The sequence below is a fragment of the Falco rusticolus genome, chromosome 2 (assembly GCF_015220075.1).
Source record: "Falco rusticolus isolate bFalRus1 chromosome 2, bFalRus1.pri, whole genome shotgun sequence".
Classification (NCBI taxonomy): Eukaryota; Metazoa; Chordata; class Aves; order Falconiformes; family Falconidae; genus Falco; species Falco rusticolus.
The window spans coordinates 21,110,068-21,131,834 of NC_051188.1; the positions used below are offsets into that span (position 1 = coordinate 21,110,068).

The 21,767-nt window shown below is 41.1% G+C and overlaps 1 protein-coding gene across 2 annotated transcripts in view; it reads left to right on the forward strand.

The window, feature by feature from the left end:
- The first annotated feature begins 14,933 nt into the window (after positions 1-14,933).
- Positions 14,934-21,767, forward strand: part of TNFRSF19 (TNF receptor superfamily member 19) — a 60,347-nt gene continuing 53,513 nt past the window's right edge. The window contains exons 1-2 of one of the 2 annotated variants that reach the window (XM_037377832.1): positions 14,934-15,184; positions 15,340-15,427. The gene's annotated coding sequence lies outside the window, so the exon portion shown is untranslated. Of the gene's footprint in view, positions 15,185-15,339; positions 15,428-20,082; positions 20,186-21,767 lie in introns of those variants that run through there. The other variant, XM_037377833.1, reaches the window with a different exon arrangement.

The following is a 21,767-nucleotide window of genomic DNA, read 5'->3' on the forward strand; positions in this document are numbered from 1 at the left end:
GAAATACATGGAAAGCCTTCGTGGGCTGCATCCTCTAAATTTCTCAGGCCATTTCTGACCATTACAGCAATTCACTGAGATACACATGAGGTTCTTTGCATCTGCCAGAAAGAGAAGAGGTGGGCCTGTGCTCAAGTCCTCTGCCAGATAACTTTGAATAAAAGCATTGTCTAAGGCCAACACAGGCATTAAATAGTGGTTTTGTGGCTATGCTACATAGAACGAAGACTCTTTACTTTCCTCCCTTTTAAAACCTTCAATTCACTACTTTTTGCAGTGTAAGGTATGCTTCCACTGAGTTATAGTGCAATTATAGCCTACCTAAGCAGAGCCTGGATAGCTTTAAATTCTCCAGTTTGAGAAACAACATCAGTAAAGGTGTGGCACCACTGACTTCAGCAAAATCTAGAAAACCAAGTACTCATGTATTTTCATATAGCCTGGTATAAAGCCAGTGCTGCTAAAGATTCACTGATACAACTACCTGAGCCTGCTCTTCACTAAATGAAAGTTATGTCAGGATGCCCACACATACTGCAATCACACCTCCCAATGGCAACATATGCATAACCTCACTTGTTATATTATTAAAGACCACTTTATTTTTTAAAGAGACTGTCCATGGGCTGTTATTACTCATAGTGCTGTTTTCCCATACTGAGGACAGCAGAGCTATGGCATGGCCTCACAGGAATCCCCAACAGCATTTCTAGATGATTCTGCATCAAGGGAGAGACTCTGACCTTTCCAGATTAGGTGTTATTTTAGTTCCTTTGCCCTCTCCAATTGCTTTGAAGTCCATGTGCAATTGTACTTTTCTTGTTCCTTGTATTCAGGGAACTTAAAGACTGTATGTAATTATGACTAATGGCCTCAATTCCCCTACCTGAAAGCATTTACAAAGGACCAGCCACATCTCTGTCAAAAATGTTTAAAAAGCAAGGCAGAGAATATTACATATATGATTTTAAATGTTAGCTCAGCTGTAAACTTTATTGTCTTCTAAAACAGCTAACATCTGTAGATAAATCAATGCTGTAACAGAATTTTTTACAGATTTGCAATGTCTCATAAACCAATATTTTTACAAAATAAATGGTCCAGTCTTTCAAACTCAAAAACAGTTATCCAGTCTTCAGTATATCCCACAAGTTCAGCAAATTACATATTTAACCCACTCAGCCACAACAGACTGATTTTCATTCATTCTTTACAGATGTGTGAAAGACCTTCTTTTCTCTCATTCTTGTGCTGTCTCCCACATATGTCAGCATACTTCAAATGTAAAAAGAACTCCATCAAGATGGATTAAGTCCTGCATGAGATTATTACTAATACTTATACATATGAAGCAGGAAGGAGATGAAATAGCAGAAAACTTCAAAATGCCAGTTCAGGTTCATCCTTCTCTAACTGAGTAGGGAAGAAAAGTCATTCCTATGCGGTGTTTTATGGGCTGGAATTTAAAACCTCCTGAGGTACATACAAGCTAGCTACATTGCTGAGCATTCATGGTTTGAAACAACAGGAATGTCTGAGGTATGTTTTTCACTACATATGGTAGGTGGATATATTGACTTTTCAGCACAGTGATAATTAGTTGTGAATGAGTAGTACTATAGTGGCCCTCATTCTCTTTATTCCTTCCCTTCTATAAAGACATAATTAGCAAAGTTGCAGGAAAATGTCACTGTACTTGAATATCAGACGTAAAACAATCTTTTCAAGAGATACTCGAGCTTGACAAAACTCCGATTTATTAACAATCCTCCTCACATATACACATTTGTCTATAGTTGATATTGACTTTGCCCATGAGGCTGCAAAGATGTCATGCTGACTGACAAAGCATTTCTTGCATATATTGCTGTGGAGTTCCAACAGGCTGTTCCACCCCTTTGAAAGAAGAGTCCTTCAAAGGGGACCTGCAATGAAGTCTTGCCCATTTTAGTGCAAGTCCGGCATCTTTATAACCCATATTTACATGCAGCTTAAAACAAGAAGCAGATGTAGCCAGAACCCACTGATGCCCCTTTTCTGCCATCTCCACTGGGAGGACACAAGCAGTTAGGTAGGATTGCTTTCCAGTGCTCCCTCTCTTTTCTTGCATGCAGTAGATCTACAACTGCTACTGTCTTCCTGTGTTTGGTTTACATACCATATTTGCCAGGGGTTTATTACCTTTGTTCTCCATTCCAGGAGAGAGAGACAGAAAGAAACTTCTGCTATCTTTACTACCCTTCTTTCTACAGCTCCTTGGTCATGGAATATTTAAACTTCTTCCCACAAGGTATCAAACAACATTATAATTATCTTTAATTACAAACTAACCTGATGTATTTTTATAATTAAAGGGAAGTAAATAACATTTAGAGTTTAATTCTGAGCTTCTGCAGAAGGCAGTGGTTAAGTTAAATCACTATTGGAAGTACAAAATACTGTTCACAAAAGATGAAGATGAAATGGACATAACGACAGACAAATGTGAATCACGTCCACAATACCTTGTCTTTCAAAATAAGTATCATCTGCATCATTTCAGCAAGAGGAGAAAGAGCCTAGCTGTAAAGAGTACTTGGGGTAATCATATTGTGCCATAAAAGGACAGCTTTGAACAGAACTATATTTCTTGTGAAATAGGGATGAAAATTGCTGTTTGCAGATCCTTAATTAAAAGGTAGCTATCAAAGCCTTTTAAACCAAAAGAGATTACCAGTTCCCAAAATGTTAAGCTTATATTTTCCTTTTTCTATACAGTCTTATTACAACACACACTTCTATTTTCAAAGCAAGTAGCTGAGGAAGTGGACCATCAAAGCTGTGAATATCAAAATAGCAAGACATGTACAGCATTACCATGATTTGCAAAGAAGTAAAGACTCAGTAAATACTACAATAATTTAACTGAGTCAGTTCGAAGTGGTGTAACATGCTGCTCCCTATGTGCTAGGCAGAAGGAACCAAGCAGCACATCATATGCCACATATTGCCTTTTTACAGGATGAAAGGCAGCATCTGCTCCTTGACTCGGTGGTGACCACTGCCCCATCAGACAGCTCAGACTGAAGACAGCCAACACGCACTGACCCAACAACTAAGGGGCAACACCAGTCCATCCAGGCAGGACTTCAGGGAGCCTGCACAGGTTGTGGCTTGGAGTGGAAGGATGAAGACCTTCCTGCTGAGCACAACATGTAGGCAAACCAGTTCCCAGCAAAGGAAGGAGCCAGCACCCCACCCCACCCCCCAAAAAAAACATTTTCATGTGGTCTTGGCCAAGCAACAGTGAGCTTTGGGGCTGAACGAGCAGGGCTGAAGGAACAGGAGATGCGCAGAGCTACTCTACGTGGCATGCTAGTACAGCCCTGAACTGCTGCAAAGTCAGTCACTTTTCCATAATTGCCTAAAAGATAAGCTTTTAACAGGGTGTGGAAGAGTTGCAGTGAATCACAGTACCAATAATACAGGCTGCTACTTACAGCACTAAGGATCCTGAGGGATTCCTAAAACATCAGAATCTTTCATTTTATGTTGCAAAAGATAGGGTCTTTATTATAGCACTTACTATTTGTAGTTCTCTCTTTGAATAACTGTAACACTGTGCAAGGTCTTACAGATACTTTTCAAGGTTGCTCTGCGGCAAATCTTGCATGAAAAGAAAGTATTTATCTGTAAACCTCTGTGCATTTTCATAAATACCACAGTATACCTCTTAACTGCAGGTTATCATCATATTCACGCACATTTCAATACGTGTTCATTTGTGTTCACCTGCCATTCTGCCCACTGACTTCCTCTGTACTAGAGGTCTTCTCCAGCAATCTAACATCTTCCGCTGGCATTTGTTTAAAAATAATATGAGGGCTATCATCAGGAAAATACAGCTTTCATGAAACTAAACTCTCTACATAATGGCCTTTGGCCTGTGTCTGCACTCTCCCATCAACAAAGAGCATCTAGGCAATAAGAGTTTATTTGAAATCATATAACAATGTCTCAAATTACTCATATTTGATACGTCCATTCCATCTGCCCCTCTACTTCTTCACAGAAAGAACCTTCCACTCCTCCAGATAGCAGTGGTGTCCTGAGGGCTCCTGAAGCCATACCTGTCATCAGGTAATATCTTGAACCCACTGCTGGCTAAAGCTCTTTCCTGACAGCATGAATAGCATGAACAGTACTGGACACATCACCTTTCAGATGGGTTTACAGAACAAAACCTTTTTGTTTTTAGTCTGCCAAAATTCTAATACCATCAAGCATCTAGTCTTTGAGTAATTAGATCTTCCACCAGGTATAGCATACAGCTTTGTGAGGCAGAGCACTAGAAAATAGGTTGGGCTCTCTGAATTAACAATGAACAGTTGTCCTGTAGATTTATCTGGAGGTAGTAAGATCCCCCCTCAGCCCTCAGATATATGAGTCTCAGAGATATCAGATGTCCTATCATTGCATCCTTATTAGTGTTCATTATTTTCTGTGGCTGATGAAGAGCTATAAAATGAAAGAATAACCATTCATTCTTATATTTATATATATATATATATATATATTTGTCAGTAAAGCTAGGAAGGAAGGAAAACAAAGGAAAACAAAGAAAAAAGTTCTAGCTGTTCCCTTGTCCCAGTCAGGTGCTTGTTCATGAGCAGTGCTCATGCAAGTTGGATAAATCACAGGAATAATTGCCTCACAAATGCCCAGAAACACAGATTTTTCTTCTCCAACCAGAATATCTCCAGGTAGTGCTTGACAGCCCTGTTCAGCATGACAGAACTGACAGCAGTCCACATGTAGTCTGACAACCTGGTCAGCAAACCTGCTTCTGATTACTGTTTAGTACAGGAGATTACACAGCTATTAAAAACAGCACCTGGTGTCAATATAATACCAAGTTTGTACACAATCTGCATGTCTTTGCATCAGCCACTCACTGCATCCTCCAGAGGGGAAGCCAAAGTTCTGACGGCAACATCATTTCTGGCCCTCCTGCCTCCTGCTTACGGAGACACTGCAAGCAGGAAAGTGCTGCTCTTGGGCAACGGCTGTAACTTGGGTCATGGAGTGAAGTAAGACTGGGCATCGCCTTACATGCTTTAGTTAACTTAAGAGATTGGCATCTTACAAACGCTTTCCAGTGTGTGTAAGGGAAGGTCAAACAGGTTCCTCAATAAGACTCTGTGAAGAAATTTGAATAGTGGCACAATTTTGTTTGGCACTCCAGACCAAAAGGTGCAACTGTAGGAAGCCTAATGCCTAACCGGGCTTGCAGAAGTCAGTGTAGCTGCAGTTTGCCCGAATGTGAGTACGGCATAGCTGTGCACAGCAGGTACCTGTAGCTGGTTTGACTGATTTAGTTTTCCTTATCTGGACAAACAGTGTATTGGGGACAGACATATAGAAGCTGATGAAATAATAGGCTTGCTTCACTTTAAGTAAACAAACATGGCAAAGACCAAGCAAACCATTCCCAGAGATCCCTTCATAGCCATTTGTCCTGTAGTAGTGATGAGTTATACTTTTTTAATCTTTCTGTGATACCAGTACCAAGTAAGTATGAAGTCGTAAGTGTTTTAGTCTTACTAAATCTTCTGCACAAATAGTCAGTGCCATTCCAGAATGTCACTTTTGTCTCATGGAGAAACCAGGACAATTTCTACGGGAACACTGTGTGCACTTTTGGTCTTCGCTATACAAAAAATATGTGGACAGGCTGGAGAGGTCCAGAGAAGGGGCACAAAGATAATCAAAGGACTGGGAAGCCTGCCATATGAGGAAAGGCTGAGAGAACAGTGTTTGTTCAGCAGAAAAGATTTAGTGGAGACCTTATCACCATGTTTCAGTATTTAAGGGGTGGCTACAAAGAAGGTGGGGGACTCCCTTTTTACAAGGAGTTACATGGAAAAGACAAGGGGTAATGGGTACAAGTTACTCCTGGGGAGATTCCAATTAGACACAAGAGGAAAATTTTTCACAATGAGAACAATCAGTTGTTGGAATAATTTCCCCAGCGAAGTGGTGGATTCCCCAACATTGGACACTTTTAAGATTCAGCTGGTGCTGGGTCATCTTGTCTAAACTATGCTTTTGCCAAGAAATGTTGGACCAGATCCTTGAGGTCCCTTCCAACCTAGCATTCTAGGACTGATTCTATTAAAATAACTTCCGACAGTGGATACTGCAAAGCGTCTAGACTGGTTCTCATAGCGCTGAGATCTCCTCTGTGTTCACCTCCCTTGGCTCTCTTGTTCCACAGCACCACATTTTGTTGTCCTCTCCCTTTCTAGGACATACAGATTCCCTACTGAATACTCCAGTCTGCTCTGAGAAGAAGCAGGTGTTTCAAAGGACAGAGAAAAGCATGTGAGAACACAGAAAGCTTCTAGCCTCTGCTCCTTCTTCTGCTGGAGATGGGAGGCTGTGCTAGTAACATCTGTTCTGGGTTGCAAGAGAAAGGCAGGGGCAGTGTAGGGCCAGATGCTGCAGGTTCAGGAGGAGCTGAACACAAGATCTCTATTGTGATTACTGCAAACTGTTGTAGTGGTGGCACCTAAAATATCTGAAAACACTTTCTACTGAGATATTGTGGTGATCTCAGTGTATAACCCATCATTACCCCAGAGACCCATTCCCATTCTGCAGCCTCTTGTAGACTGTATCTCCATACAGTTCCATCTTACAAAATCTCCAGCCCCTCAAATAACTGATTTTCCCTTTGCAGCAGGCTGCCCGGCTATCTTTGACCTACTGACACTTCCCACACAGGACTCTGATCCCTCTGAATCTGATCACTTTGATAACTCAATTTTTTCTGACCTACCAATGTTTGTTGCTTCCAGACGACTTTCTTTCAGGTCAACATTGCTGTATGAAGATGCAATAGGGCAGAAGTCCAATGGGGCATAAGGCTTAGTCCAGGCATTTGCTGCGATCTTGTGAAAGACACCAGGGATCCAATGCCTTGTAGATGACAGAGCCCTTCAATTGCTACATATTAATACTAAGTGCCAAAAGAGACAGTTTCGTAACAGATTTTCTAGGGTGCAAAAGCAAAGATTATTAAAAACATAAAACCCAAATGTTGGTATAGAACACATATTCCCTGTTCATTTTATTACAAGAATATGTAGATATCAAATGAAACAAGTCACCAGGTCCAGAATAAACAAAATGAGGAATTGCTTCATACAGCATGATGTGGAGTTGCAGTACAATAGGCACATTATCACATTTCTGATGTTTTTGGCCATTCTATAAAGTTCAGTTCGTTCCTTGATAAAAGCATCTGTTTAACACCAAAGTACATAGAATAGGTCAGAAGATGGAATATATCACATAAATAATGGAGCCACATTTCTACAGTTCAACATTTTGAGAGAGAACAAGCATATAGAAAAAAAGTAAACCAAGAAACAAAACACTTTGTCATGCAAGGTCATGCTGCACAGAATAAACAGGTTTCTAAGTGATTTTTCTGTGGAATTTCAGTAAGGAATTAATGTGCATTAGGTGATAGTCACCAATCTTGATTACGATTTTTTGTGTTACCTTTCCTAAGCTAAACTGCTGTCACAGAATTTTCCTGATTCAAAAAATCTGTTATACCTTCATAACCGTTTCCAACCAAATCTTAATGCTGTCTCCTTGTCACTTATATTACTACTTTGCAGATATTATTAGAACCCATGAGTGCTTTTCCTGAGTCATCTTCACTTAGCCTTTATAGTCTCTTGTTTTTAGGTTGTTTTAAACTATTTTTTCATGTTTCTTTGTTTGTTAGAAGAGCATGAAGGGTTTTAAGGTGAGGAAAAGTGCAACAGTTTATCTAGGGAAAAATGTGAAAGCTTTACAAATCATGAGCTAGGGAATGTGTGTCAAACTAGGCACAAAACTCCAGACTAAAACCAGATGAATGTCAGAAGAACATCTGCTTTAAAAAAGCTGGCAGCAAGTACAGCTGAGCCTGAGCCTTTTTATAAGTTATGCTCTTTTGTTTATCTTTTCCCTTATTCTTTCAGCATTTTTATTGCTGCAGCTAACATGGAAGATTTCTTATAGACAGTAGGATAAAGCTGCTATCACATCATACAGGGAAAGTATAGTTTATCATCTATAACCAGGGGAAAAAAAGGGAAAAACAAGAAAAATAATCAAATCTGTTAACTCTTTCAAAGTAGAATATGTGAAAAAATGATGTATTGCAACTGGGACTGCAGACAATTGCTTAGGGAATAGATATAGTTACTATTTCTTCTGAGACTGATTCTGTTCAGATGTCTTCTTAATGATGGCACTATTTATCAGACCTGTTTATTTAAGAGTGGTGACAATCTGTGTATCTTCTTGTCCTTAATTTCTTCAAATAAACCTATTTTTCTCTAGGAAACTTATCCAAAAATTACACTAATGCTGCTCTACAAGTTAGCCACTATATCATTATCTGAGGAAGGCTCTTTACACCTGAATCTCCAAAAGTAACAAGGCCCCCATTATGAAATATGCATATACTTAAATCCTATTGACTGTCTCCTGCTTAAAGGTATGGACATTAAAGTGTTTTGCTGTAGGGATGGAATTAAAGAAACCTCAACTCTCTACCCCTTTTGCACTTTTCAAGATGATTATCAACTTTGGAGGGGCTAAGTTCAGGCTCTTAGGATCTTAACTGTAGAGGAATAAGTACCCATAGTTTGCAGTCATTCCTTAAGGAACTGAAATTGCTTGGCACAGAAACTTGGCTTTGTGTTTGCAGAATGTGTACTTAGGAGTACAGGATTTGATATAAGCAATATGGGATTTTACATTTGAACTATTGAAGTGAGCTCCCAGATGCCAAAGTATTGACAAATCAGGGAGAGTAGAATTGTACTGTTAGCAGGTCCGTACTAATATAACTCACAGGAAACAACAAGTATTAACAGAGGATCTTGACTACCACATTTCTGCAAGTTTATGCCTTAACTAAATAAGCCACTGAATCAAAGCTCTGGCATAAAATGGTGCTTTAGAAAACAAATGAAAATTAAGCACTAATAAAAAACCCTAAGCAAATCTGGTCAGTTTGTTCTTGATTACATGTGGGGAAAAAAAGATTGGAAAGAGGGCCAATTCTGTTTAAGATTGACAGAAAAAAAGGGAAGAGGAAGGGAGAAGTGGTATAAGATCTATGAGATAGACTGAGGGTGGTTTATTTAAATAGGGAAAATTCTGAACTATGAAGTGAAAATGAAAGGCAAAACTGAGCAAATGTTGAAGATAGCAGTGTGGTCATGGGATTGCCATCTCTCTGTGATCAGACATAAGTATTTATAAACATCATTTTGTCTAAAATAAGAACATTCCTCTTAGTTGAAACTAACTTCATGATCTTTTAGAAATTGTTTTGCTGGAATTGCCTTAAGGGAATACTCCTAAACATGTGTTTTGATAACAACTAGGCAGGTGGCCAGCTATGATCTCTACTACTGATCACTTAATTGCACGTTATCAGATTTGTTTCTCCATTCCCTTTCTTCCCACTTAGTCTGCTTTCTTTGCCTCTTCTATAGAACAGTTAGATTTGGATTTGGACTGTTGGGGATTTTTGTACTGTTTTTTGCAACATCTAGCAAAACGTGTCATAATCTGGTTTAGACTTTAGCATGCTTTAAGGGTACAGGTTGGATAATAAAGTGTTCTGAAGAGAAGGTTGTGCTATTAGGTACATCATATTTTTAAAAGTAGGCTGAAAATATAGTGCCTCAAAAACATCCATTGGCTTCTGAAATACAAATTCTAAAATCATGGGTCTATCAACAATATTGCTGATCAATCTCCAACATCCTTTGGGGAAGTCAGTTCATTGACATAACTCCACCAGCACCTCTGGAAAGAATGCCAAGTTACTAAAGTTTGCATGCTAGTGCAGAGCTTCACCTACCCTAACAGGCAGAAAATCACAGCAGACCATTTCAGTAGAAGTTAAAAACTCAGTGTAGATGAGGGAAAAGTCTTTATGTTTTCATTTAATGAAACAATAAGTAACAATTACAAAGACACATCTCTTACACCATTGATTGACTTCTCAGATGTGTGTAAGGACAGTTTAGGGCTGTGAAACTTCAGTGCACAGTAAAGTGAGAAGCACACTATTGCCTGCCCTAGGGATGCTTATTATTCTTATTATTCTTCCAGAACACTTTAAATAGAGAAACTTTTGAAGTTTCAGAACTAGATTATTTTGGTTTGGAATTCATACAGATATTTTTTTTTCATTATCTCAAGTACAGTATTACAAATAATTATCTTTACATTATTTTTAAAGGAATAGGAAAACATACTGGGGGGGACTGGATGGCAGCAATGGCATAAACTGCCATTGCTCCTTTGATTTAATTTCAGTTACAACTTACACAGCTAAGAATCTAACCCAGTGAGAAAAAGTAACTTGCCTCCAGTCATACCCATGTGATAGAACGAGGAATAAAACCACAACTTTTGACTCTCAATCACAGGTGAATTACCTAATACTTCCTACAGGGTGCACCTACATTATTCTTGAGGACAACCTCAAAGCCAAATTCCCAACCTTCCACATTATCTAGATGCGGGAATGCCCTTGAGGTTTCCCTTAGAGTGATTCACCTGGTGAGCCAAGAACCAAAACTCTCCATTTTGCTTAGATCTTAGAGTACTCATAAGGGAACCAGTCAAAGCTGGGTCCTGTGAAGAGCCAAGGGGGGGGAAAAACCCACAGGCAAACAGCAATAAAAATTCAGCACCAAAGACAGGCAAAGCAAAGCTGTTTTCTCCTCCTAAGTTATGAATTTGAAGACCTGCCATTGCAGAACATATAAATGGCAAACAGGGCTTTTCCCCTGAAAATCAAAACCTGCTGGGGCTCCATTCAAAGCTAGTGTTAACTAGAACAAGTTGCTCTGCAATGACTGTGCAGAGTGTTGCAGATTAGGGCAAGTCTGATGACATACTCTCTGATAACAGTGAGCCAGTCTTTCAGGAAATGCCAAAGGGTCTTGATTTTTCTGCCTAAAGGTGCTGTAGTTGAAGTTCTTACCACACTTATGACTATCAAGGAGATGGTAAGCACTGTAGCAGAGAGTGGGAGTAGGCATCAGCAATACCCGGACTAACAACACCCGTGTGATCAAGTAGAAACAGGGTACTAGCTTTTATCAGGATGGCAATGCAGATCATGCAGGAGGATGGATTTGGGTATTCTCAAGCATCTCTCCTGACCACAGGACTGACTTGCCTCACGGAACAATATCCCCCTAACACTTTAGAAGGGTGATGATCAGCACTTCTGACTACAGCTGGGGCCTAGATTGACAACTGCTGCTTCAGAGCCAGTCCTGACCTGCCGCAAAAGGCTCTGAAAATTGTCTTCCACCTCTATAAATCAGCAGCTCATTGCTGATCATCAGGGAAGAGCTGTCCCAGTAGATGTGCATAACAAAAGCTTGCAACTGCACTGGTGCTGATGGTGTGACGTTTATAATAGGATATCCAGTATCTATGCCACACTTAGAAAGGCTGTGGGTAGCACAAACAACGTTTGCCTGGCCAGTGAGGGGGCTATAACAGTGACACTGCATTTCCTGGGATGATTCCTGACCTCTCCTCTGAATGTCTGTTGGAGCTCCTGTGGACTGAAGTAGAGGAAAGTTGACAGAAGAGGTACAGTGAAGTGGCGCAGATAGCATCTATATAAAGCACCATGGTAAATCATTTAACGTATGTAATACAAGTATGTTAGGCACAGCGTGAATACTAGAAGAGCCTTGTTAAGCATGGGGCAGGGGTTTGTATAACCCCTGACAAATGTTTGATAGGTTTGGCTGTTTCTTCCACAAATCATTTTTCTTCAGATTTTGTTATATTTAAGAAAATCACCAGAATGTTCTCATTTCTACCAGCTGAATATCTTTTATGGCTTTGACCCAATGAAGCACTTCGGGCATGAATAGCAGCCCTAGGCTTTGTTGTGTTTCCCTAAAAATTCTTAAAATGGGATCTAACCTGCCAAATGTAAGCGCCTTGTCTAATTCTTGCCTACCTTTAGGAGAAAAATGAAGCGACCTCCTTAAGAGCTTGAAGTCCTCACATAGTAAAAACACAATAGTAAACCCACTAAATGTTTCTCAGGAAGATTCTGTTTAAGTTTAGAAAAGTTTAAGCAATGAATTAGGAAGACAGCATCTCCCTCTGCAGGACTTCAGAGACACCTCTCTCCCTCTGGCTTCACACTTCTAGAAAAGCTTTTTAGATACCTCAACAATGAATACAATCTGGATACCCAATTTCAGTAACTTCAGGTCAGATCCTACCCCAGTAACTTCATTATTAGAATCAAACACCTAGTGAGTAGTCTAATGGATCTCAATCAGACCACTTGCACTTGAATGCTTTGCTGGGTTAGTGACTACAAGAGGAAGCATGAACTGATGATCAGAAGGTGTAAAAGTGACGTATTGTGTTACATAGTTCTATTTCTGTCTCTGGTACTAGTCTGTTCTGTGCCTTATACAAATCGCAATATATTTGTATTATTCTTTTTTTTTTTATGTAAGGGAAAAATATTTTAACCTTTGGAAAAATATTGCATTATAGACAACGGTTGTTATTATTACACACATCTGATAAAACTTTGAGGAAGCCATAGAAGAGGAAATAGCCAATTGTCCATGCTGTCAGGCTCCACACTGAAAAAGTGTCATAAATGCAAAATGCAATGCTTAAGCTTTAGAAGGTTAAATTGGTAATAATTAAACTTCCTTCTTTTTTTCATATGTACAAAATAAAGATCAAAGATCTCCAATAGACCATCGGGACTTGCTTTTGCTTAAAATCCAGAGAACTAAAAGGTTCTTGCTGTGAACAGTATTGTTCTTAAAGAAAAGCACCTTTGAAATGAACAGAAAAGGGTTACTTCAGTTCTGTACAGCTCACCCATAAATTTTATTTCAACATAAGCATTTCCAGTTTTACCACAAAAGCAACAAATGGACTGTTATCAAAAAATCTTCCAGTGAATAGGGTGAAGTTGTATGTCAGAAGGGCACAAATTAATGGTAAAACAGAATTAAGCAGCCTGGATAATTTTCTTTTATTTATAATAGATGGAAGTGGAAATTAGAGAAAGAGTGAAATTTATGGTTTGTTTACATATTTTTCCAGCAGTGTATTCCCGAAAGTTGGACTCATTACCTGCACGATACTCCTTTGTACCTGCAACACCTCTCCTCCATCTCAATTACCAGAACATCCCCCAAAGGCCTGCCTGGATAGATGATCCAAAACAATATTTAAACCATGTCCAACTACCAACAAAATCTATTATATAGCACGCCTTAAGGATCTTAAAGCTTTCGGGAGATGTTAATTACCACCACTACGAAGCACAGTGCTCACTGCTGGCCTGGTGCTGCCCACAGTACATCATCCCACCAGCAGAAGGCTCCCCAGCCTACCGAGTGCAGCAGGAGCATCTCCCGGGCGGCCGGCGCGGGACGCGGGAGCGCTGCGGGCAGCGGGAGGAGCGGGGCGGGCTGGGCAGGGAGGGCCGGGCCGGGCAGCCCCCAGGCTGCGGCAGGCGCGGGGGGCACCCGCAGCGCCCGCTCCCAGCGGCCACAGGGACGAGGCTGCGGCCCGCAAACGGGGCACACGGGACGAGGGATCTCAACCAGACGCTTCCTTTATTGCTCTCACGCTGGGCTATCCAGCGCCCATTATCAGCGGATTGTTTGCTTTTGTTTTTCATGCTCAAGGCAACCGTGACTAGCATATTTCCTCTTTTCACTTTTGCCTTTTAAATGAATTCTCGGTTACTCGGTGTGCAAATATTTGGAGGAGTCTACCAGCTGACAGGCTTGTATCTCTTTCATCTGCACATGTGGTATATATACCCAAAGTATGGAGTATACGCTTACGAGAACTTCAGTGACATCTTCAATATGGCTGATGATCCTAAAAGCCATTCTGCTTGATACTTGTATGTTTTATTAACAGCTGAAGTACAGAGGACTGACTTAACCTATGTGCCAAAAGCTAACTTTGCCTCAGATCGCAGAAAATTAAGTTCGGTTGGACGTTTCTTCTGCATGTCGTCTGCACCGAAACGGTGCAAGTCACAGCAGCCTGGAGAATTCCCCTGCTTTCCAGGGCTGTGCAGGTCCCTCCAGCAATCCTTGCCTCTGTGAACTGCAGCAGCACGGAGAATGTCTGTCAATATACTCTTACTCACCCAAAAGCCTTCCTCTGCTGACAGCACAATGCTGACCACTTTGAATCTACCCCAGCTAAAAAAAATGCCTTTACACTGAAAAGCTTCTGTGAGTTGCTTGTGGCAGCTTTACAGCTCATTTATGTAAAGAAATCATGAGCCAGAGATGAATCAGGCTCAAATAAAACTATTTGCAAAAGGCCACACAGTAAGTAGCAGGGAGGACCTGAACATACTCCTATTGTGCTTGGTTTTGCCAGCAGAAAAGAAAAAAAACAACACACCAGTGCACAACATGCACCATTTCTTCCTCTCTAAACCTCAATGAAGAGAGAAGTAGCAGTAGTTTTCTGTCATGTATTACAGCTGCCTAGCAAACTGACCTGCATGTCTGACTTGCAGAACTTCATGGAAAATTGTCAATTCCTGTTGCAGACAAAATTATACAGCATCTTTTTAAGAAAAGCTTATAGCTACACTATTCTCCCGTCTTGGGAGGAAACTTTAATGTAATGAAAACTTTGAAGTGAGCCTTGGGTTTGTTACAATGGCCTAACCTGATTAGAAATCATGCAAACTCTTGTTGCTCTTTAGCTGTATTCCCCCACAGGCTGTATTGTAGCTCTCTAACCAGTCCCACAGCATTGAATGATGTCATGGGATCTGCAGCTCAGCGAGATGAAAGGGATAAAGCGGAACCCGCTGGCACTGGGGAAAGCTTCCAACACACAATCCACAACACAGCTTGGGAACTCAAAAGCTACAGATCCAGCCACTCAACTCTAAGCATTTCAGAATCGTGTGCACATTCTCCAGGCACAAGAAAGGAAAGGGGGGTGGGGGTGGGGGAAGCTAGTGATCGATTTTTAACAAAAGAACTAGAGTACTGAAAGGCAGAATTTCAGAGTGCAACTACCTGCTGGAAAAGGAGCTCTTTTTCCTCTCCAAAGCACTGCCTTTGATGTATGGCAACTGATCACTGATCAGATTACAGGCATTTGGTCTCAGTGCTCGTCTGCCTTTGATCTGCATGGTTAATTTTATTTTCCCGGATTTGGAGTTTCGTCTGGGCTTGTGCTGACATACTTTTTTTTTTTTTTTTTTTTTTTTTTTTTAAGGAGGTAAAAGCATTTAATACAGAAGCTCTGGCAGTGTGAAATTAGGCTGCAGAAAGCCTGGGCACTGGAAAACTTCAACAGATAACAGGTACTGTATTTTGTATTTTTTTGCAGTTTTTTGTTGCAAGATGTTAAGAAATTATAAAGCTCACATAAACAATAATACTACATATTGTGAGTGCAAAGTTTGAAGGATTATATATAATTTATGCAGCAATTCAGCCAGCAATACTGAGAATAGACTAGGATGTATAAACAATTGAAAATGAAGCAAAATAATAATAAAAAAATGACTATTTTGGGGGTATGTAAGATTTTGGTGTGTGCTGCTCAGTCCTACTGTCTATAGATTTGTAAAGTTATATTTGAATACAAGTATTACATGACTTAGGGGAGTGTTTATTTTCTAAGAAAAGACCAACCATATTTCCTACACTGTGTATACTTTAATTGCCCTCAGTGCGTTTATTAAACTGTGACTTCTTCCAGCAACACTTTTAATCCTAGCAGTTCCATACCTGAGATGAAAAAAGTCTCCTCTTCCACAAGTTATTAGAACTGAATTTATAAACATAACATCCTTATATACAAAAGGGAAATGGTTTTATCTCAAGATTGAAGAAATGATAGTTCAACTATACCATATGAAAAGAAATCTTGACCATAAAAGTAACATTTTAACCTGATGATAGAAGTTTTCTTTAAGACATTTTAATAAATATATTCAAGAAATATTAAGCTTATCTAGAGCAAACACCTGGTTTTGCTGAACTTCATGGAAGTTTTGCTCCTATTTCATTGAAGAAATTTCCATTCACAGTATTTTATATTCTGTTCCTCAAATTCATATTGATAAACATGTACTGTGTTTAAGAAAATTTAAGACATCTATTCCAGAAATTCGTTATAAAGGAGCAATCATCAAGAGATTTAGGATTATTTACTACACATTTGCAGTTTTAAAGGTCCAGATTTTTGGGTGAGCTTGGGCTAAATCCGTAAGTGTTCTCTGCCTGCAGCTGTAGTCAGTCTGTTAAAATAAGACTCAAGCTTCTTCTGTAGGTATTTAAATATAATTTATATTTTCAGAAGAACTTAGAACCCATAATTGGGGCCAGACTTACAAAGACGTTCAACATTCCAGACACTGAGCTCTTTGAAAATCTAGTCTTAATGGTGGATAGTGAGTTCTTCTGAAATACTGACTTTAGATGTATATTCTTAAATCTAAATTTAAGTGTATATACATCTTAAGTACATCTGTTTATTAACAAATTGCAGCTAAAAGCCAACAGAAGTGATAGCTGTTAAGCACTGTTAGGAGTGTTACCAGTCCACAGGACCCTCAAGATGTTAGTATTTCAGTATGCACCATAGTAACATGCAAACTCCAATTTTAACAAATTAAGTTATCAACACTTCCCAATAAATGTAGTCAGCTTTCATTAGTCAGTCTGCAAAGTTTGTTTCGTCTAATTAAAACTATATTTGTATATATAAATTTTAAATTTACTGACTATCAAGAGATAATATGCCAGGCACAGATTAACTAGGCCTGACTTGGTATCATTTAGTTTTCTATACTACCAATTAATTCGTATTCTGACTTAACAAGTCAATTACATTATAAGGAAAGTAATTAGCACTCCATGAATAATGTGCATATAGCTGACAAGGAAGAATATTGTTTAACACATAGCCAAAGCAAAATTTAGTATTTTTCCTTAAATGACGTTGATATACTGAAACGTCTCTGTAACCCTGGAAAGATGGTTTTATTTATTAATTCTATACTTCACTGATGAGTTTCTCTACCTTTCCAGTCTTGTCTTGTTTGTTGCTACTTTTCTAACATGCACACTTACTTTATGAGGAAAATTGTTTCCAAACCATACCTGTTTGCTGTAAAGTAGAAAGAGAAGCAAATCTTAAAAATAATGTAAGGATTCTTTTTCCTCAGAAGTCAAAATAGCTATGTGAGTCTAATACAATTAAACTATCACTCTGAGAATCTGACCTATCACACAAATGGGTAAAGTGCATAGAAGTTACACTGGTTAATCAGATAGGTTACACTGATGAGTAGGACTCACATATAAAAATGTTTGCAATATTTAGGCCCTAGAAATGCATTTCAGAAAGAAAAGATTTTTTAATTTTGTAAAAAGTCCCTAGGATTTTAGATAATCTTCCCACATATGATGGGCGTTAACCCGTTTAAACTGAAAAATATCTTTGCTTGTCTATATGTAAAAGACTGAAATGAAAGCACAGTTGGGCATACTGAAGTATGGTGGGGAGAGGATTTTCAGCATCTTTGTTATTTTAAATAGCAGTTCTCTGGCAGTTTAGTCTTTCATTGATCTGACTTTTAAAGATTAAATAATAATAATAATTCTTGGCACTTGCGACTTTGCTTTTCCAAAGTGCTGTATAAACATTAATTAATCCTCAGGCTTAAGTCTTTAGAAACAAAAAGTTCACAATGCTTTTTCAAACAAATCTGACTAGGAAACTCACAAGTATATCATTTGCTTACTGAAATAGCTTGAGCAATTTCTGATTATAAATAAAGCCATTTCCAAACAGTGTGTCTTAGGTAACATCATAAACATATTTTAAGGTTTGTAATAGTTAAGACTATCAAGAGACATTGCACAGTTATACTGACACCAGTTTCCAACAGCTGTCATAACAAGAATAGATCTATCTCACAGTTGACTGGGGGAACCGTGTTAGCATTTGAGATATGGAGATAACAACTTCCTATTGCTGTACAATTTCTGCTTCCACATCAGCTACGTCTCGCAACTTAGTCTTATCAAAGGGGTCAGCCAAAAGTACTTTCCAAATATTTCTTTTCTGCTTTCTCTGTTGTAGTGAGAATCTCTGTACGTGCATCTGTACTAGTTGCTCTAACAGTTCACTTCTTCCATTTCCTTAGAAGCATCATGATTTTAAAAAAATAAACTGCAATTTTCAACACCTTTCAATAATGAATGCAACTAAGTCATCCATTTTACATTTAGAGGAAATCTATTACATGATATAATAGAGACTTGAATGTTTTAAATGTCACTGTTACAGACTACACATTGCTCTTATTTCATTAGCACAGTAACCCCCTGTCTGATGAGAAGATCTTAATGTTCCTTTATATGGTAATCCTCAGTGTTTAGTCAACACTTTAAGAACTCTGGTATATTTTACTATGCTTGTCTAACTATACTACTTTAAAACGAGTATCTGAAACACACGTGATGACTCAACTAAGAAAAACTCATGCAATACGTTTCACTAGTGTCTACAGAAAAGAGATAATATACAAAACAGTTGTCTGTAAATAGCGAGAGGATGTAGCATGCTCAGTGCTGTGCAGCAGCTGCCATTCACAACAGATGTGCTGCCATTGCGTCGTAGTATGGCATTCCTCACTGAAATTCAGCCTCTTGCGGCACTTCTTCTGGCAAGGGTCCTGAAGCAAAACTCTTCTTTGAAGGCCTTTTATAAGATAACTACATGAAACCCTGTAAAATCTGTGTTAGTAATTTTTTTTTAATTGAAAACAACTAATTTTGCAGCAAACATTTTTCTCTTTGCCAACATCTTGCTGTTTTTCAGTAAGTGCTACTTGTTTTTAGAAAAGTCCACGTGACTGGCAAACTCCAAAATTCTATCTCTGTGAGAAGCTCCCAAAAGTTCTGTTTATTTGAAAATGCTTTACAGCCAAGTATATCCATTGGTTCATTCTCTGCAGAACCTAACTCCGTTCCCAGTGTATCCATACAGTCGTCTAGACTGCAGTGGTATCATTAACATTTTCATTTGAACTAATGACCTGAAATCCCTGCAGTAGCAGCTCTCCAAGGTCTCCAAGATTGGCTTCATCAATGTTGGAGCATCACTAACTTGAGGAAAGCTCCTAATTTACATAACAGTAAGCAGCAGTAAAGCACACTCTTTCTAGTGATGGAACAGTTTGTTCTCTGTGAAGGGCTGGATTTCCGCACTTGCATTTGGTATTGACGCTTTGCTTATAGCTGAGTAACTTGCTACTTGCAGAATGGAAAAACATTTCAGATTCTGAGCTAGCAAGGGAAAAAAGCTACTCAGGTAGTTTGGAAAGGAGAATGCAGAGGGCCTCCATCTCACCCTTTGTGTGGGATAGGCAGAAAGGACTTTGGTGAGTTACAAGGCCTCTTTCTACATGCACCTGAACAGCAGCAAAAAGTTTTGCCGGGCCTGTTTAACCACAGCCCAACAGTCCGGGGCTGGGCAGCTGTAAGCACCACGAAGCCAGGGCTCGTGAGGGAGATCACAGCACCAAGGCTGCGCCCCCAAAGCCCAGGCTGCCTCTGGAGACCGCACGGCGGCTGCGGCCTGTGAGGAGCCACCCAGGCGCACACAGCAAGTCAGCGCCATCCTCCCGGCAGGATGAAAGGGACCCCAGTGCCTCGCCAGGGGCCCAGCCTGGCTCAGCACCGCCGGCACAAGCCGCCAGGGCGGGCAGCCCCCGCCGCAGACGAGGCGCCCCCTGAGGCGGCGGGGGTTCAGCGGCCCCTCCCGCCGCCTCGCCCGCGCGGCCCCTCCCTCCCGCGGCTGCCTCCGAGGGCGCGCGCCTCCCCGCCACGGGGCACGTGGGCCGGGGCGGCCGCCGATTGGCCGCCTCCGGTCACCTGAGCCCGGCGCCCTCCGGCGAAGGAGGGAGGGGAGCGGCGCGGCGTTGCCGGGGTGACGGGGCGGGCCGGAGCGAGAGGAGGTGAGGGCGGGAGCGGGGCGCGGGGCGAGCGCTCCTCGGCGGCGGCCGGCACCCCGCTGCAGCGGCCGGTGGGCCGCGGCGTGGCAGGTGGGTGCGTGGGCGACCCGGGCGGGCCCGATCCCCTCAGCCTCGGAGCGTGCCTGGCCCTCTCCCGCCGAGGCGCGCCCCCTCGCCTCCTTCCGCGGGCAGGAGGCAGGCGCTGAGGCGAGGGTGCGGGGAGCGGGGCGGCCACGGCGGGGAATCAGCGGCGACCCCGCCGGGCTGGGCGCTGACCCGAGGCGTGCCGGGCCCCCGCGGCCGCCTGGCACCGTCCCGCCCCGGCCACTCGTTGGCGTGGGGGCGGTGGGGGAGGTGATGGGAAGGAGCCTCCGCGGAAGGCGCGGGCGGGGGGCGGAGGGGAGGGCCCGGCTGAGACCCTTCCTCGCCGGGATGGCCCCGGCTCCGCCGCTCTGGAAGCGGCCCCTGCGCCCCGCCGCGTCCCGCGGCGGCGGGTAGGGAGGGCACCGCGCAGCACAGCAGCGCCGCTGATGTTGCGGGGTGTTGCGGGTCGCGGCAGCCCCGCAGTAACTCCTCCGCGCTCCGCAGTGCGGGGAACAAAAAGCCCTTGGAAGCAGGGCGTTCTTGCTCACAAGCTGTTCTCGCGTCTGCTGCATAAATAAGTTGCTGTTGGCTTCCAACAGTTTCGGAGCCGGAGTTGAAGGAACAGGAGGTAGTAACTTTTTCTCTTGTCTGGTAAGAGGTTGAACAGTTACGAACCCAGTTACGGTTCTGTTGAAAAGCCTTTGATTTTACCTGACGTCTGTCTCCATTAATCTATCCTTGGACTGAAAGTTGTAGTGAAAAGTCTTGATACTTAATACCTATGTAATGCTTTTATACTTACTTTAAATGAATGCATTTATCAAATTAACAAGGGTCCAGTAGCATTTAATAGGAGCAAAAGTGGCCAATTGATTCAATCTGTAAGTAGGTTTCTTCTCTCTCAAGCACACCTTCACTATCACATGTAAAACAAGTTAGGTATGATACTTGGAAGCTTTTTCCATATAAGCAAATGGTGGTGGGCTTTTGGTTTTTTTTTTGTTTGTTTGTTTGTTTTGGAAATGGAAGTAACCCTGTTTATTAGTCGTAAGATGTTTAAATAGTTGAGTAGTCAAGAAATTACTTTTTCATGATTTCCACAACTTGCAGTTGCAATCCTAATAAAAGAGAATGCTGAGAATGGAAGTAACTGGTGTTTGTGCTGTTTAAGACTGCATGCTATCCAAAACTGCTAGAGTGGCTGGATAAATGAAACGTGTTGGCATTGCAACATTGCAACAGTAACTGTATTAACCAGCCCAATGCTTTATAATTCATGATTTTTTAAAAATTACTTTGCAAAGGAACTATTAGTATACCTTGGTATAGATGAGATATGACTGTAATACTGGCATTTGCATTTTATTGTATCACTTACATATCTGAGTACAAATATGTACAAATGCAGCTCTGTGCTGAGGTTTCATCTAGCAAACTAGTGTCTCCTAGAACCTGAGATGCATGAGAGGTATTAAACAGAAGGAGCAATTATTTTTTTACCACAATTTTGATGCTGAAGCATGAAATTGTTCATTGTTTGTACGAGTAGTCTCATCACCTTCAAAGGGGTTAGGAGATCTGGTGTGAA